At 39.3% G+C, this 11,421-nt stretch overlaps 1 pseudogene across 1 annotated transcript; it reads right to left on the reverse strand.

The window, feature by feature from the left end:
- Positions 1-8,239: 8,239 nt before the first annotated feature.
- On the reverse strand, positions 8,240-10,711 carry LOC308128008 (putative cytoplasmic aconitate hydratase; annotated as a pseudogene). The gene is made up of 2 exons: positions 9,068-10,711; positions 8,240-8,860 (listed from the first exon to the last, which is right to left on the reverse strand). The product of its transcript is annotated as a putative cytoplasmic aconitate hydratase (transcript).
- Between the last annotated feature and the right edge of the window lie 710 nt (positions 10,712-11,421).

Genomic DNA, 11,421 nt, shown 5'->3' on the forward strand with positions numbered 1-11,421 from the left:
TTTCTGATTTTTGTTTTGTTTGAACCTTCATCCATCAATTCTTACTCTTACTCTTATTCCTCTTTATCATCCTGTCTACCACCGACACGTTTGCTTTTACCTTTGCTTTTCTGATTTTTTGTTTTGTTTGAACCTTCATCCATCAATTCTTACTCTTACTCTTATTCCTCTTTATCATCCTGTCTACCACCGACACGTTTGCTTTTACCTTTGCTTTTCTGATTTTTTGTTTTGTTTGAACCTTCATCCATCAATTCTTACTCTTACTCTTATTCCTCTTTATCATCCTGTCTACCACCGACACGTTTGCTTTTACCTTTGCTTTTCTGATTTTTTGTTTTGCCTGAACCTTCATCCATCAATTCTTACTCTTACTCTTATTCCTCTTTATCATCCTGTCTACCACCGACACGTTGCTTTTACCTTTGCTTTTCTGATTTTTTGTTTTGTTTGAACCTTCATCCATCAATTCTTACTCTTACTCTTATTCCTCTTTATCATCCTGTCTACCACCGACACGTTTGCTTTTACCTTTGCTTTTCTGATTTTTTGTTTTGCCTGAACCTTCATCCATCAATTCTTACTCTTATTCCTCTTCATCTTGTCTACCACCGACACGTTTGCTTTTACCTTTGCTTTTCTAATTTTTTGTTTTGCCTTAACCTTTATCCATCAATTCTTACTCTTACTCTTATTCCTCTTTATCATCTTGTCTACCACCGACACGTTTGCTTTTACCTTTGCTTTTCTGATTTTTTGTTTTGCCTTAACCTTTATCCATCAATTCTTACTCTTACTCTTATTCCTCTTTATCGTCTTGAACAACATGTTTGCTCTTAACTTTCTTTTTATATTTTTGTCCGTTAAGTATCATATCTTCATCATACCTTCCCTCATCGTCCTTTTTCACCAGCTTCATGTCTACCTTTGCTTTTGTGATTTGTTTTTTTAGTATTTCCCTTTTAATAAACATTTTAAAAATCCTATTATTCAGAAATTTTTTTATTTTTTTCACCATCTATTCCTTAATTTTTTTATTTTTTGCCTTTTGATCTCATTAAATCTTGAACTTTATTATCTTGCCCATCTTGGTATTATATTTTTTCTAATCCTTTCCTTTAAATTAGCATTATTTTGCTAACTGTCTGTTGTTTTTATGGTACTATTGAATATCAATCTTTTAACCTTTGGAGTTTAACCCCTATCCCTTAGCTGCTATATTCCTTTCTATGTTTTAACTCTCTATACATCTTTGCACGTTTTTTTAAAGAATTTTTCTCCAACATGGTTTCCCATTTTTATGGGACATTATCCTCAATTTAATCTAAATCTTCTTTTTTTTTTGGGCTTTATTTTTGGATAATTTATGTTTGTTTGAATCATTTGTTGATTTAGTCTCTTTCTTTTGTCTACAGGCGTACTCATATCATCAGCTTATTAATTTCTCTATTAATTATTCTATTATCTATTTTATTTCTCTTTGTACACTTGTATACTCCCATCATCATTTTCTATGTAGTTGTTTATTGATTGCTTTAAGTCCTTTCTTGGTTTGCTATATTTCCTTTTCCTAATTTTATACGATCTTAGTTCTTTCTATGATTTGCTTTTTCGTTTGATTTTTAATTACTCAAAATCTAATAAGATCTTTTCTACTAAGGCTTTCCCTACATATTTAGTTCTAAGAGATTTCGACTACCTATACCTTGTTTTTTCCCTTGCCTGCTTTGATAGTTTAATTATTCTCTTACTTTAAAAGAATATATTATTGAGATTTTCTTGAACCACTTTTTAAAACATCTTTCCGATCTTGACCAAATTTTTATTTCTCTATTAACTGTTTTCTTCCTAATATGGTTATTTTGTTTTCGCATTTAGACTTTTAAATTACTTGATGGTAAACTTTTTTCTTTTGGTTTTGATTTTTTTTTATTTTTTGATTGCCCTTTTAGAACTGTCTAATTCAGTATTCATATTTCTATTAGTCCTGCCAGTAAGTTTCACAGTGTATTCTTCATTCAAAAAATGAGGCAATTCATATTAGTTTGATAAGGGAAAATTCTTTTTTTCTTCTTGGTCGTTTAGAGAACTAATCCTATAGCTCATGTTTTATGGGTATAGTTTCTTTTTATTTTTGTTTTGTTTTTTCTAATAACTAAATGGATTGTAGTTCTTTATAAAAAGCCTTTGCTTGTGCTTTTATTCAAGTTCTTCCTCTTCTTCTGTGATGCTTTTCACATTGTTGTTTTTATTATTCAAAAATTTAGAAATAGCAACGGCCGATTTCTGAAATTCTTTTGAGCCCTTTGACTTAGTAGATTAATCAAATAAGGGAAGAAAACTTTAATCTTTATCTCTGATTGGCAATTAATGTATTGAACTTTCTGCCAAGGTCCATCCTTCAATTTATCTATTTTATACAGACATCCCTTTTATTATCTTTTGTTTTGGTTTACTCCTGCTCTTATCTTTACTGTTAATTTTACTTATCGCTGGCATTCTTTATGATATTTAATTAAAAGCTTTATCTGTATTTTATTCTTTGGTCGAGAGCGAGAAGATTAAGGCTACATACTCGCACCATGGCAGTGTCCATTTCTATGAATGTTTTTAAAGCCGTTCGCTTTATCTCACATTATAGCGTGAATTCAGATGCTTGTGCATTTTATTTGAACTGGGAATATAGACCATGCTTTATGTTTTAATTTATGGTAACTATTCAATTTATGACATCTTATGGTGAATTGTTTATTTTATTTGGGCTAATTTAATTATTTTGTCGCTCCTCTTTTCCAGTTATCTAGTTGGTTTCCTATTTTGTCAAAATCAGCTTCGACTTAAACCCAACCGAAGAATAAATTGGCTTTAGCTAATCTCCCTCTTCAGCTATATTCCGAATTTTGTCAAAAAACTTATGATCTGTCCGAAAGAATTTAGATTTCAAGTTTTCTTCATCTAGATCTGGTTAAAACTTTAATAATTGATCTTTATGTAAGGACTACCAACGGTCGCTTTCTTATTCAAATCGAACTCGGAGTTGTTTGAGTAGATATTTACCATTTTCTAGTTTTTTTGCCTGGTACATGATACAGACTCGTTTGGTTAACGTTACTGGCAGCATTTACAAAATTAAGAATGTCTAGGTCGAAACAATCCTTGATAATTTTTGGGCTATTTCTTCTTCAAATATTTAGCTAACAAGCTTTGACTATTTTTCCCAATGCCTGAATGTAGACAGATGGTGCTTCCGATTTTTCTTTACTGATTTATTCGAGTATCATGCTGGCTAAATCATCAAGCTATGGCTTTTCCTCATTCTCTGGCCCCAACCCCAACCCCAACCCCAACCCCAACCCCAACCCCAACCCCAACCCCAACCCCAACCCCAACCCCAACCCCAACCCCCAACCCCAACCCCAACCCCAACCCCAACCCCAACCCCAACCCCAACCCCAACCCCAACCCCAACCCCAACCCCAACCCCAACCCCAACCCCAACCCCGACTCTGCTGATGAACTCATCAGTTCCAAAACGATCATAACAACTTTCCTATTCATAGTTAATAATATAAATAGAACATCTCCTTTTATCAGTTCTTCACAATTCAAATTAGCAATAATTAAATACATTTATACTCTCTTGCCTTCTTATAGTAGAATATGAATCTTTGTTGTTTTTGTGGTTTTCAAATTAATCAATCAAGAATAATCTAGAATGTAGGACAATCGGGCTGATGGACTGCTCATGAACATCATCCAGCAGCAACAGGGCATTGATGGCTTCTTTGATGCTGTATTCGGGTTCCTCCGCAGGAACACTGACTTTTACACTGATGAAAAAAAGGCTGAACAGATCATCGTGGGATCTTGCCAAAAACATTTCAAAAGGTATGCCTAGGATCAGAAACAAAAACAAAAAGAAGAAGATCTCAAGAAAACCCGCTAAGCTGAACGCAAGGCCAAATTTGAAAAATAAAAAGAACCCCCAAAAGAAACAAAGATTGAGAAAAAAAGTGAGGAGCCTAAGCCAGCTGAAGAGAAACCAGATGAGTAAGACAAAGAGAAAAAATAGGATGAAAAAGCCCCTATTGGCAATGGAGGCAGGACTGATAAGTATATTTGGACACAAACTCTTGAATAAACTCACGTGTACATTCAGTAAATGACAACATCTCTAAAAAGACCTCGAAGATCTAAATGGGCTCTTAAAATCTTAAGATAACTCTGGAGGGGAAGTTTTTATAGACACACAATTCAGCTAGAAAATCATCTTGGACTAATCCATCTGGACAATCGAAACTGGTGAGGTTCAAGGCTACAAGGGAAAGTATATTCATCTGTCTCTAATCAAATCAGGTGACAAGATGCACTGGTGGGCATCTGTTTTCAAAGGAGATACCGCTATAAACACGCAGAAGATCAATCCAGAACCTAGTTCATTGTCGGATCTAGAGGGTGAGACAAAATCTACAGTAGAGAAGATGATGTACGATATGCGGCAAAAGCAAATGGGTCTGCCTACATCTTAGGACCAGAAGAAGCACGATATGATAAAGAAGCTACAAGCACAGCACCCTGAGATGGATTTCAGCAAGTGCAAGTTTAATTGACCTGAAAATTATTGAATGATCAAGTAGCCGCTAATCTAAGGATAATATGTAGCATGAAGGTATCATCCAGAGCTATTTTGCAGGCCTCTCTTTGATATACTCCACTTCTGGACTACTCGAGTTTGGAGCATCTTGGCTTCGGTGGGAAATGCTAGAGAGAATTGCCATTGCAGGTAAGCTTTCCAAACTCAGGAAAGTCAATGACTGCTTCTAGATTAGTGTGTCTACCAGAACTGGGCAGACTGTGAGAGTAATCGTGGATAGTCGGGAATTCGTGCCTCATTTCGTTGCTGCATTTAATGGACTGATAAGGCAATCGAAAGCATCAATTTTTTTGAACTTGATGCCAATCCTTTTTCGAGAATAACTATGTCTAGGCTTCAGACCAGCAGAGACAGTGATCCTATCAGTTTCAGATGAGCTAATCATTAAAGTTCTTCAACCTGTTGAATAGTTGTTTATGCAGGATTCGGTGATGGAAATCGATTATAAATAGGTAGTAATTGGAAGTGTAAAGAGAGCAGCACTATAAGGCTTGCAAATAAATGATATCAGAACCACTGTTGCATCCAAAGGAATGAGAGCAGGTATTCTGGGAGTGCCGCAGTCTGGTCAAAAACTACTACTTAAACCGTACTCATCCAAATCAGTGCCATTTTATTGCAGTGATCTTGACAAAGTCAAAGTGCATTACAGGAACTAGTGCTAAAAGTTGCACAACAGTCTGCTTCCCCAGTAGCAATAGGCATGGATTTTTCTCCCACGCTGCACCATCAAGGTGGATGAACATTTGGAACTGGTGTTCTAGGCGAATAAAGCATATACCATACAGCCTATTTATCAAAAGGGACATGTACAAGTGACTCCACTTTTACGACTGCCTCAGCTCAATGGCATTTCAAGATCAGTAAAGTGTCTTAAGGTGACAAAGATCGCCATAAAGATGATTGTATTTTAGCACCGCTGTAAGTTCTGTAACTGCTAGATGGCTGGACCAGGAATGTGTGGAAGAGGGATGGAGCACCCTTCAAAGCTGAACATTTTTGCAAGTCTGATCTGCCAATGCGCAGATGAGCAACTCTAAATCCTGCTCAGAGGAGAGCCTGCTCTCAAGTGGTTTGAGGACATAATCCTGTAGTTTTAAGAACTTATTAATAAGGATTTGCAAGCATATGGTAGGATACGCTTTTTTAGACAGAAAAACGACTTCACCATGCAGGCGACTGGACAGAATCTGCCTCCTACTCAGGACAGGGCATAGCTCTGTCGACAGCTAATCCATCAAATGCAAAGTCGGTTTGTCCTTGGCAGATTCTTTTGTGATTTGGTGCTTGAAAAATGGCTTCTTGGTTACAAACAGAGGTAGGAATTAGCACAGACAATAGAGACGGACATATAATACCTATCGCGAAAGACAGTTAATCCGAACGGGATAATGGCGAAGCATGGAGAAGAGGGCAGGCAGATGCCGTGCATGAAGGTATTAAAAGTTGTGTAGACAAAACAAGAGCCATTCTACGGCTAGAGCTATCTTTCCCAGCTACTGCTTACACTTCCTTGAGATGGCTCTTTAATCTTTATATATCTTAATCAAAGAATAGAAATGAGCAGGATTACAATGGCTAAAGAACTCATCTCATAGGCGAGAGCCAAATTCGCAGCCAGTACTAGCTCTGATATTAGAGAAACCTCAGTCAAAAACTTCAAACAGGGAATCAACCTACTCATAGAGGAGACTAGATATGAAGACAACGCCCACACTAAGGAAGTACTTCGACAAAAGTGCAGTGACCTTGCCTCAGAATTTGAGCAGATGAAAAGGAAAATTCATGAAGCCAAAAAGCCAGATCCACCTCCCTCGGCCAAAAAGTCTGAAGATAATGAAGAATTGGACGAGGACGAAAAAGCATTGAGAGCTAGTCTGGAAAGTGCTATTGTCAGAGAAAAGCCAAACGTGAGCTGGGATTAGGTGTCGGGCTTATCTTCTGCTAAATAGGCTCTTAAAGAAGCTGTAGTTTTGCCCATGCTCTATCCATAGATTTTTGTGGGCCAGAGAAAACCATGGAAAGGTATATTGCTATATGGAGTAATCATTTTAATCAGCCCCCAGGTACCGGCAAGACTTTACTTGCAAAGGCATGCGCTAGTGAGATGTCAGGTGGTACTTTCCTTAGCGTATCAGCCTCCAGCATGATAAGCAAGTATGTCGGGTAGAGTTAAAAACTGATTAAGTACCTGTTTGATTTAGCCAGAAAAGAACGCCCTTCAGTCATCTTCATGGACTAGGTTGACTCCTTGGCATCTTCTCGATCAGATGGAAGTAACGATTCTTCAAGGAGAGTGATTGCATAGCTGCTGGTGCAAATGCAAGGGGTTGGCAACTCCTTAGATGGAGTGCTCGTACTAGGTGCTACCAACCTGCCCTGGGAGCTGGATCCTGCCATTAGACGTAGATTTCAAAGGAAGATTTACATTGATCTTCCTGACCGCATGGGCCGGCAGCGCATATTCTAGACTATGATGGGTCGTAATTCACACAGCCTGGATTCAGAAGATTTCTAAAAGCTGGCTGAGATGTCTGAAGGCTGCTCGGGGTCGGATATCAATGTCTTTGTGAAGAGCAGCTGTTATGAGCCACTCAGGTAGGCACAAAGGGCACACCACTTCAAGAAGGACCAGCAAGGTAATTGGATAGTGTCGTAGGCTGGATAGCCTGGCGCTGTGAAGAAATCACTAACTGACCTGTAGGGCGGCAAAATCACCCTGCGCAAGGTGTCAATCCAAGATTTTAAGACTTGCCTTTCAAACATGAAAACTTCAGTAAACCCTGCTTCTCTCAAGCGCTACGTCGACTTCACTGAACAGTTTGGTGAAAGAGATTGATGATTGATTGATGATTGATTGATATGACTGCAATTAACACTTCAATCCTCATCTATCCTCCGACCAGTGCCTTGAAAGGCCATTTGAGGAGAGGCTTGAGTAGGTTGACGAGCAAGAGTGTTGATATTGGTTCTATTGTTGATGGAAGGTTGGCCAGCAGGACGGCTCCGGCTTTCCCCTTCTCCACTAAACTTGATATTTTCATAGGTAGTAAAAACGTTCGGCAATAATACCACCATCACACCTCTGTATACCAATCCGATCACATAGTAAGATAATTACTTTGCAAAGATGGATGTTTCTTGCGGTTTTATGGTGAAATGAGTATTGGCATTGGCTGTATTGTTAGGCCCTAGATACCGTGATAGCAGGTATATTGACAGTGCGTCCCATATGGAATAGAACAAACAGTATAGCCAATAGAAGGATACCACTCGCAGACTCATCCCAGTCCACCCTAAAAATAGCATCAGCCCAATCAGCAGAGTATTGAAGATACTAAAAATCACTCTTTCAACTCCGAGCAGGATCAGACCCAGGACCAGTAGCACTATCTAGCAAAAGAGAGCCACCTTCAGGATATAGCTCTGGCAGGGCTGTGGTACATCCTCATTATGCTGGTTAAGGAAACCTCCAAAGTTCCCGAAGAACATGAAAAATATGATTCTAGGATAAATCTGCTAGGTTCAATTTTTGTTGGCTAGTCTTCTCAGCACGTATTGGAGAATCCCTCCATGCTTGAAATATTAGATCTCGGGCTCTGTGTCCAATCTACATTTAGCCACAAATTCATTCCCACACGCTGTCTTCACCTTTATCTCCTTATGCACTGCAATATTAGCTAATTCAATAGTATATTCCTCTTCACCCTTCAAGCCGATGCTATCAGCACTCTGTCCCTTCAGGAATTCCAGAGGAAGGATGCCCATTCCTGCCAGGTTACTTCTGTGGATTCTCTCAAAGCTCTGAGCTATGACAGCTCGTACACCAAGCAACATTGGCCCCTTAGCAGCCCAATCTCTTGACGAACCTGAGCCATACTCCTGTCCAGCAATAACAATGACTGGAATCCTAGCTTCCAGGTACTTGAAAGCAGCCTCTGAGATGAACATGTTTTCTTTGGAGGGCCAATAGATAGTCCGGGGCCCAACTTTGTCATGCAATCTGTTGATGATCCTAGTGTTAGCAAAAGTACCTCGAGCCATGACTTCATCATTACCCCTACGAGATCCATAGGTATTGAATTCTTAAGGTTTTACCCCCTTTGACTCAAGATATTTGGCAGCTGGTGATTGTTTGGCAATATTACCGGCAGGAGAAATATGGTCGGTTGTAATGGAGTCGCCAAAGAGTGCTAGTACTCTCGCCTTTTCAATTGAGGTTAGTGACTTTGGAGTTGCCTAGGTCTTTTCAAAGAAAGGTGGTTTATGAATGTAGGTGGAGCTGTCTTGCCATTTATAGTGGATTGATTTATCCACTTTAAGAGACTGCCAATGACTAGAACCCTCAGTCACTTTTGAATAAAATTACTCAAACATTTCGGGCTTTAGGGATTTTGTAAGAATCTCCCTCACCTCACTTCGAGAAGGCCAGAGTTCCTTCAAAAAGACATTTTTCCCGTTTTTGTCCTTGCCAATCGGATCTTTTTCAAAGTCGATATCCACTGTGCCGGCTAAAGCATATGCAACCACCAAAGGTGGAGATGCCAGGTAATTAGCCTTTACATTGGGATGAATTCTAGCCTCAAAATTACGGTTTCCTGAAAGAACTGCAGCAGTGACCATTTCGCTAGCCTTCAAAGGGTCACCTATTTAAGCAGGTAGATCACCAGAGTTGCCTATGCATGTCATGCATCCATATCCAGCAGTGGTAAAACCAATCTCATCCAAGTATTTGTTCAGTCCTGATTCGTTCAGATATTTAGTTACTACTCCCGAGCCTGGTGACAGACTGGTTTTAATGTACGGGGCAATAGCCAATCCTTTTTAAATGGCATTCTTTGCCAGCATTCCTGCTGCCAGCATCACATCAGGGTTGGAAGTATTCGTACATGAGGTAATAGCAGCGATCGATACAAACCCATTCTTAAGAGTATATTCTATATCTTGGAATTTCACATTCAAACTTTGGGTGGTAGCCTATTTCGATAAGCCAAAGCCTTTGAAACCTAGCTCATTAGTCAAGCACTTATTAAAGTCACTCTTCATCGAATTTAGTGGTACTCTGTCATGAGGGCGCTTGGGTCCAGAGAGAGAGGGTTATACTTTGTCAAGGTCTAGCTCAACCCCATCAGTAAAGATCAATTTTTCATTGCCCTTTCTAAAGAGTCCAATTTTGTCAAGGATCTTGACACGGTCAATGATTTATCTCGGTCTCTTGGTTTCCTCTAAATAACGTAAAGTAACATTATCAATAGGAAAGAATCCCATAGTCGCACCGTATTCTGGAGCCATATTAGCGATAGTTGCTCTGTCAGCCAAAGTCAGATTGTCAAGCCCATCTCCATAGAATTAAACAAATTTTCCAACCACCTTCTTCTTTCGAAGGATCTCCACAATAGTCAATACCAAATCAGTGGAAGTCACAGTGTCAGGTAGCTTTCCAGTTAATTTAAAACCGATAACCTCAGGAAGCACCATGCTAATTGGCTGTCCAAGCATCACTGCTTCAGCTTATATTCCCCCTACTCCCCATCCCATCACTCCTAATCCATTTATCATTGTGGTATGAGAGTCCGTTCCAACCAAAGAATCTGGGAAGACAACTCCATCGCTAGTTTTAAGAGCCACTTGAGCCAGGTATTAAAGGTTGACTTGATGGACGATGCCTGATCCAGGAGGCACAATCTTAAAATTTTGGAATGCTGTGGAGCCCCACTTGAGGAATTCAAACCGTTATTTGTTACGCTGGAATTCAATGGCTTAGTTTTCAAGGTAGGCATCCTTCTTTCTGGAGACATCGACTTGCACAGAGTGATCTATGACCAAGTCTACGGGACAAAGAGGGTTAATTTTGTCAGCTCTACCTCCCAGCTTGATGATCGAATCTCTCATGGCGGCTAGATCTACGACAGCTGGAACTCCAGTGAAATCTTGTAAGATGACTCTTCCAGGCTTGAAAGGAATTTCCTTTTGAACCTTGTAATTTTCCTCCCATTTGTAGATTGTCTCCACATCGGAAGCCTTAACCTCAAAGTCATCACAGTTCCGGAGTGCATTTTAGAACAGGATGCGTATGGAGAAAGGCATTCTGTTGACATTGGCCTTCCCTCGATATTCCTATAGAGGGAAATAGTGCAATCCTGCATCAACATCCTTCCTGATGCTGGCGAAAGGGTTCCTTCGACTGGAAAACCTCTGAATATTTTTAAGCATCTTCTATTAAGATAATCATAATCATCAACAACCTTCAAGTCGTGCCTAGACTTCATATTATTATCTTTGCATCCCTATTTTTTTATATGAAGATACCTTTATGGATTATGGATTATGGGATTTGAGTTACTTTTTTTGCATTATGTAGTCACCTTTTTAGAAGCATCCTCCACGCCTTTAAATCTTTGTAGACAGGAAAACCATCATCGTCACCAACTCCGATAAAACTGATCGCATCTTGGCCATCCACAGAAGCACTGGCCGATTGAACCTTATCAATACTAAAATCGATTTCTCATCCAAGCGAAAAATCCTCACTTGCGCTCTTTTCGGCATAATCACAATCGCTAATGAAGCTACTCTCCTCTTTGTCTAGAGCATCAAGACTATAGGTGAATTCAATGGCCATACGATCATGACAGTGGCAGAAATGGGCTATGTCACGATCAATCCCACCTTCGGAGCCTACTAACCTAACTTCGCTAGTTTCAACTCAAAGATGCTGGAAATCAAGAATCTGTTGCGCCACAATTTCATGCTGTGCTTCTCTGACA

This window comes from Lipophrys pholis (genome assembly GCF_963383615.2).
Source record: "Lipophrys pholis genome assembly, contig: SCAFFOLD_359, whole genome shotgun sequence".
NCBI classification, from domain to species: domain Eukaryota; kingdom Metazoa; phylum Chordata; class Actinopteri; order Blenniiformes; family Blenniidae; genus Lipophrys; species Lipophrys pholis.